Raw genomic sequence first — 7,936 nt, 5'->3', positions numbered from 1 at the left:
GAGTGTCCTGTATATTTCTCTTTGTGTGTCTCTGTCTTACCACCCCCTTCTTCCTCCCCCCCCCCCCCAGTATATTTTCTATCACTCTTAAAAGAATTCCTATTTCCTAATATGGGAAACCCTATATATAAACATCAAGTGCCTGCAAAGATATCAGTTTGCAGCACTAACCTTTGTCTGAAGTGCTTTAACATTAACCATAGATGTTTTCTCAACTTCCTTTATATATTCTATTTTATTGTAATTTCTACACATTTATCTATTTCTACGAATCATTAGAATGATCTAACCCCAGGTTAACCTCTAGACATCCAGTAGTTTCCAGTGCTGAAACTGAGTATTCTCCTTTCCCTTTCCTCAGCCAAAATAATACAGCTGTATTTGTCTTTGTTTGGAAGCAGCTTTTTTTTTTTTTTTTAACAAAAAAAAGGAAAGAATCAGAGGGAAAAAAAAAACCAGAAACTAAATGCACAATTATGACTACTTCACGTTTACAACCCTTTACAAGCTAACTAGATAGGAAAACACACAATCCTGGATGAAATACATCCTTCCTTCTGATCTTGTAGAAAGCACAGAAATAATGAAAATGAAAAGTCCTTTCGTCATGCAAGCAGGAAGCCCCATACTGCGAGAATTAATGGCTACAGACCTGGGCATCCTTCAAATTATGAACCTTGAAACCACTGAGCCATTTATCAGAAGTCAATAGAGATACTCAGAGTGCTCCATATAATGACAGCGACATACAGTTGTGCAAAAGGACAGTCACTATAATTAGACACAAAGCAAAGACTACTTACCAATATACCCGTTCCTTTTTTTGTTGAGCAACTTCCACGCTCAGTCAGTCTTCAGAATGGTTTAAAACCGATCAGTCTTGTCATTTTCTAGCATTCGTATTGTTACATTAGGAAAAATGTTTTCTTTTCTTTTTTCCCCCTTCCTACTGTGAAACTTTGGGTTCGTAGCTCCCCAGGATCAATTCTGAACAAAGCCTCCAGCTGCAGTGCCATCCAATTTGAAGCAGACATTGGGGACAATTTAAGGTTTTTATCCACAAGAAGGTTTTTTTCCATTCTCTTAAATGCAGCCATAATTAGAGTAATTTTTCATGTAGCCCGCTGATTACAGCGTTTTTACCGTCAAAGATAATTACCTGTAATTTTCTTCCACTTTTAATACTAAAAAGCCATCTTTATTTAGATTCAGGAACAGGAAAGGCGAAACAAAAGAGGGAAATTATTCTGTTATTCATACACAAATTGCAGAGACGTAGGACCTAAAATTGAAAATTAACCAAAATTATAATGCTGAAAAGAATGGAAGAGCCTACAGAAGTACAGCTGGTAGTGGGGCTTTGCTGAATTATTCAAATTACGTTAGCGAGAAAGCTACCATACATCGAAACCAACACTGATTTTTGTTTAAAAAAAAAAAATCACCAGACACATGCCAAACCACTGAGAGTGCATGGAATTCTGAAACCCAGAAAATGCATTTTAACACATTGGAGATGTTACCATGATGCTCCAGTGTGGATCTTTCTATCTCTTAATACACATTTAATTAAACAGGAAGTTCTATCAAGGGGTCCTCCCAGGAACTGGCATTGGAGATGGGCTTCCTCTGGGTCCTCTGAACTGCAAGGGTTAATAATTTTCACTCTTTAGAAGGTATTGACCCCATAGTAAACTGATTCCCCAGAGGGGGATTGGTAGGAGGGGCGTGGGTGAAGTCTCAGTGCCTACTACGCCTCCCCACGTTGGAACTTCCCAGAGTTCGAGTTCTAGAGCCTCCTTCTGACAATATTTTTTAAGTTAAAAAAAAAAAGGAACAATAGTTTCGAAGAGTGAGAGAGAAGGGGGAAATTTCTTCTCAGTGCCAATAAGCATCTCATTTATTTTCTGACATAATTTAGCACAAACGTTCCTCCAGAGAAAGGCCTTTCTGTTTCTGTGCTGAGGTGAGGGAAACAAAAATTTCTCAGGCTCCTACCCGTAAAGTCTCTAGCTGCTTCCAGCATCTACAGGGTCAGGAAACAGCGTCATCTATAGATAGAACTGCACCGTCTGCGACAGTCTTCCTTGGCAAGTCGCTAAATCAAACGGGTTCCCTGGCTCCACTCTGCATCTTGGCCAATCGTGCCCCTACAATCCCAAGGTCTCGGCATTGGGGCCTCTCAGGCCACAGCTCTCCGGTCAGCATCCGACGCCTTCCCCCCTCCCCCGCCCCCAGCTTGAGGCAAAGACGCTGGAAAGCAGCCCTAAAGTGGTTTTGGAGGCCAGTTATTCCGGAAACTTTCTCCCCAATATAGGAAGGCGTCAAAGGGGCTATAAAGTCGGAAAGATTCAGAGGACACCTGCCGTTGCTAAGTCCGCATACCTGTGATGCTAAAGGGGCATTTGTCCCTATCCAGCTCCGTTTGCACACTCAACGCCCCCAAACTTAAAACCATCACCAGGTGTAAGACCTCCATGGATTTGTCTAGGACTCGTTTTGAGTAACAATGTTTCAAAGTCTATTTCAGCCTGGAACCTCTAGCAGACTTCCCTTCATACCTTACAGAAACCTGATGCACGTCCCAGCCTCCAGTCACAAGCTGCACCAAATATCAACAGCACAGAAAGCAAGAGAGACAGATCGACTTCTTAAGGATCCCCTTCTCACCCAAATCATTGTACTCACCAGAACCACAACCCTTTTACTGTTAAAGTGGAATAAAAGGTCAGAAATGAAAACCATCTCTAGAGCAAAGTTGCAGTCCATAACAAATCACAACAGCAATACATACAGCTTTGTGTGAGAATAGAAATATGAGCTGTGTCTTGTAGTATGCAAGAAATAAAAACTTACCCCCAGTGAATCCCTCTTAAGCAATGATCAGGGTCTAGAAATCTATACTGAACAGAAGCAGAGGAGAATATTTTTCTGAGTCTCAGGGCAGAAGCTCTTTCTCTATATTCTTGGTTGAGTGAGCACATCCAGGTGTGAAATTGTTTGCACACCCCAGCACCTCTTATATTGCCAGCAAAATTAGCTGTTATTACTGTCACTGTTTAGTGATGGTTAGCGTGATACAAAAAAAAAAAAAAAACTGCTGTAATCAAGACCTGGCGCATCTTTGCAAATTACAGATAATTGTAAACGTCCAGATTATGATAATAGCATCCTAATCCAGCCTGCAATATAATTATTACAGAGTGTTACATCTGAAACTGTCCAGTAGGGCTAATTCAGCCATTATTTAGACCCTATTTTTGTACTGCAAATGGGTTGCTGAGTTGAAAATGTACGATTGTAATTTCACAGGGCACTCAATGAGTAATGGTATAGGAAGAGGAAAATACAAAAGTGAAATGTGAACAGTAGCGATCAAATCAAACCCTGAAGGACAAAAGACTGTTTGATTCATATGGAAAAAGGAGAGCGGGAATTAAGAAAATAGCAAATCAGTGGTCTGAAGCATTACGTGTCCAAATCTTCAATATGTGGAGGGCTGATGTGTTTGCAAGGGCTTCTACATCTGCCGCTGCCTAGTGTCTGAAATAATTCTTTTTCTTTCTTTCTTTTTAAACCTGTCTTTCCCCCCTCTCTCCTAAAGCATTATCGTCCTTTAAAAAAAAAGGTGCCCCTCCCCCAAGCAGAGAACGTTTGTCAGTTTCATCATTGTTTCCACCAAGGCATCCTCAGAAAGTGCCTGTCATTTGTTTATGAACATTTTCTTAAATGAATTTTCAATCTCTCCTGTCATCAGAGCAAAATGCCCTGGGTGTTTGTAAGTGTTCCTGAGCTTCATCTCCATTCTCTTTCACTGAGAACAAGTCATTGAGAGTCCTAAAGGATATTAGCAGAAAAATGTATTAATTGCTGCTAATTAAATAAAGCCGGATGGGAAGCCCTCTCCTCTACTCACCTTGGCTGGCTATTGGCTTTAATCCTATCATTAACTTTTATTAATTAACCCACCCCTTCTCATGTCAACCAGTCCAGCTGCTTCTTTTGCTACCAGTCACAGATGTACTTCTTTCTGTATTCCAGAAAGTCTGGTGTTTTTGATAAAGAACTGTCCCTGCCCCCAGATATGGTTGCTAAAGAGCAAGGTCAGTCTCCTTAAACTGTGGAGGGACAGAGGAGAGAGGGAGTTGGAGAATTATAGCAAGAGAGTCTGGAGAGACACTGGAACATTGTGCTGGCTCCATAGTGAAAGCAGACTCTGGGTTCCAGCTGCTACCTTCTGGAAGGTAAACCCTGCCCAGGCTGAAATTTCTGGATTCCAGCTCTGGTTCCTGGTGGGGAGGTCCTGGTCAGGGGTACCTAAATCTGGTACACTACCAGTAGCTCATTTTTCCCACCATGAGAATTGAGAATTTTCTGGGCATCTTTTCCAGCCTCTAGGACAATGTGTGATGATTCTCCTCCCACCACCTAGCAAACCCTGGAGCTACCCAGCCAGGGCCACCCTGCGGGGGTGGCAAGCAGGCTTCCTTAGCTCCTGTGAATTTAAGGGCAATAATGAAATGTCCCCTGTTTAGTGACCCCTGCTTACAGATGAAAGTTGAGTCCATGTCCTGCCTCTTGCCCCGCCCTCTTCTCCCACCTTGCAAATGGCAAACGGCAGAAATAGTCCTTGAATGACAATGAGCTTCCAGGGGCAGATTTCTGTCTTCTCATCTTTGCAAGAAAAAAACAAAAAACAACTTTAAAATAAATCGTAACTTGGACTGTTTACCGTCTTTCACCTTCACCTGCTTCTTAAAAAAAATATACTAGACTGTGCGTAGTGGTTTGACAGAGAATTCTTACTGAAACTTAGTGTGTGTGTGTGTGTGTGTGTGTGTGTGTGTGTAATGATGTTATGAAGCCACTATTTTCCCCTTCCTGTGGCGAAAGGTCGTAATAGTGGTGTTTCACGATTTTATATAAATCTTGGTTTAGGATGTGGAACAGACTCAAAAATACGTGCGCTTTTGGCAGAGACTCCTTCGGGTCCCCATAAAGCAGATACGAAGTCCCAGGGAACAAAAGAGCAAAAACAGTTAATTGCTGCAAATCAGGACTCTCTTCTCTTTTAAAGGGAGATTCATGTACATTCCCTCGGTACATTCTTTACGGTTAGAGCTCGACCTATAAAACAGGTTATTACATTACAGCCGACAAGCCTGGATGATTGAAAGGGAAGTCTCCCCCCCCCCCCCCCCCCCCCCCACCCCTCCGCAGTCGACACTCTTGTACTTTCTGCCCGGTACCACCGGGGAACCGAAAGCTTGTCAGATGCAAAAGAAAACGGATGGGGCGGGGGTGGGAGACCGGACTGCGTAGAAAAATATTTAGCCAATCCCACATGTGCTACCGCTAGCGGGGCTGTTTTCGAGGCCCAGAGTTCGCTGTGACTCTGAAAAAACCACGGACAGTGTGCAACGCTCCCAGGCAACCTGGGAGAGCGCGGAGGGCGGGAGCAAGCCGCAGCGCCCCCTCCCCAACCTCCCCCGAGGCTGAAGCCTCCGCCCAGCTGCTGTGGGAGGGGGTGCTTCTGGGCGGAGGAGAGGGGTGACCGCAGGCGGATCCGCCGGCGTGGCGCGCTTCCCAGAGGTGCCGGAGGGCGTCTGCCCTCAGGGCGTGCCTCCGGGGAGGGCTGGAGCGCTCCGGGTTGGAGACGTCCCAGTGGCCAGGGGGAGGCGCGCCATCCCGGGGGTTGCGGGATGGGGCGGGGAGGGGTGGTGGTTGGGTCGCCCTAAAGGTCCCTCTCTTCGAATAAAAGAAGCGCTGGGGAGGGGGCAGGAGAGGGGCAAGGGGCAGGGTTCCAGGAGACGTCCCTCGCGCTCCGGGCTGGAGAGCTCCGGAGACCGAAAGGTGTCAAGGCCAGAGGAAGCTGCAGGGCGCGCTGCGAGGAGGCGAGCGCCGCCCGGCCTTGGCGCGCTGTGGGCGACTCCCAGGACGGCGCGGCCGGGACGCCGCGAGCCGTGGGGCGTCCGGTGGGATCAAAGAAGCCAAAGGAGGCCAGCCGGCGCGTCTGGGATTGTGGGAGAAGGGGCGGGAGAGAGAGGATGGGCATGGGCGGGGAGAGCCTGGCCTGGCCTGGCCTGCGCCTCTGTCGTCGGAAGGGGGTGTGTGCGTGTGTTGGTGTGCAGGTCAACACGCTGCTGCCCGAGGCCGAGACCTGGGTGGATCCGAGTGTGGGTGGACGGGCTCTCGGGTGGGTGCCCCACCGGGAGGGCGAGCGAGCGAGCGAGATCAAGGGCAACGAGGCCTGCGGGTTCCTGTGTGTGTGTCTTAGGCCCTGCGGCTCAGCACTGGAGCCGCCTGGCACCCACAGGAATGCGGCTTCTCTCAGCTCCCCCGGCCGCCCCCTGTTCCACAAGGAGGTGGCCGCCAGGAAAAAGGGGGGGAAGAGGGCAGAAATCCGCCTAGCCCAACACGAGCCTCAAACAAAGGCCAATTTATCTCATCTTTTACAGGAGGGCCCGGGAGGAGGACGGGGCACCCAAGAGGTATACAGCCGTGCCAGCAGCATGCCCTCGGCCTCCCGGGCTTTGTGAGGAGGTCTGAAGATGGGGACAGGGGCTTGGGAGTACGGGGGCGCGGTGAAGAAGCCCACGCGAAAGTGAAATATGGGGGTGAGCCTGACATCTCGGGAGCAGTAGATTGACAGCTAGGCAAGTGGAGACCGGAAGGGGCAAGCAGAGGTCAGAAGAGTGGGGTCGGGCTTTTGGGGACCATGCCGGCGGGGAGTGGTACCCGTTTACATTAGATATAGGAATAAACAATGGAGGGAAGGCGGGAGGGTGGGAGGAAAGGGAACATCACACGGATATTTTTAGTCTTTGCTGAGGATCTGTTATTTTTATATCCTTGGGCGCAGGACTGCAGGGAGTTAAATTCCCCAGGGAGAATCCCCACGGTGCCAGGGAAAACCCGCTGCAGACTGGTTTGCCAGAATATTTTTGTCCACGACTCCTAGACCAAGTTTAAAAAAAAAAAACCGCGCGAGAGAAGAGGCCATTGCGAGTGGAAGAAGTGAGGTTAGCACAAGGGAAGGAATCCTGAAACCAAGTCTGTCCGCGCAGCGCTCCGCCCGCCCGCATCAGAAGGAGGCTCCGATGTCCTTAACGACAAGCAGTGTCAGGGCTGGGGGTGGCGGGGTGGTCAGTAAAGAAGAGCTTCCCTCTTCTTTCCGGGAACTCGCCCTTGCCTCTGCTTGACCACGACGGACGAGGTGGGGGGCGGTGGTGGTAGTGAAGGGATCCCCTTTTCAAAGCCAGGAAAGGAGAAGGGGAGATGATGGGGGACGCCTGGGAAAATATCTGCCCTCTCCACGTGTAGAAAAGTAAAGAGTGTGCTCCAGGCACATGCTTGCCCACTCCGGCCACCAGCGGGTCCACCCCCTCCAACCTTCCCGAGCACGCACCCCGGGGTGGCGAGGGGCGCCCGCGCTGGGGGAAGTTGGCACTCGACAGCCGCGTCCGGGCGCGGGATTTCTCCCAGCCGGATCCGCCAGATAGAAAACGCTGGCTTTCGGTGTAATGGAAACTCCGGAAAGTCTTTCAAGCCAAGAATGAGAAGCAGGAAGCAGAGCCCTCTGCCTTTCCCCTCGTCCTCCTATTCTCTGCCGACGCAGAAAACAGAGTGGGCTCCGCACGGCCTTCCTCCAGGCGCGTGGCCACCCGGGCCTTCCTCCGAGAAAGACCAGCTGGAGGGTATCGAAGGCGGAGGCGACTTCGGAAAGGGAACCGCGTTGGGGGTGGGCGAGGAAGGGGTGGTCCATAGCCTTGGCCACGGCCCACGAGCCGCCTTGGAGCCAGGCAGGGTGTCCCTTCAAGACACGCAAACCTTCGAACCGCCCCCCCCCCCCCCAGGCCTTTCCAAACTGGCAGGTTAGAAAGGAGAGGGGAAGAGAAGGAAGGAGACGAGCAGAGGAAAGAGAGAAAGAGGCAAA

The sequence above is a fragment of the Odocoileus virginianus genome, chromosome 1, assembly GCF_023699985.2.
Source record: "Odocoileus virginianus isolate 20LAN1187 ecotype Illinois chromosome 1, Ovbor_1.2, whole genome shotgun sequence".
NCBI classification, from domain to species: Eukaryota; Metazoa; Chordata; class Mammalia; order Artiodactyla; family Cervidae; genus Odocoileus; species Odocoileus virginianus.
The sequence above is the reverse complement of the archived record's forward strand: the minus strand, read 5'-3'. Positions refer to the sequence as shown.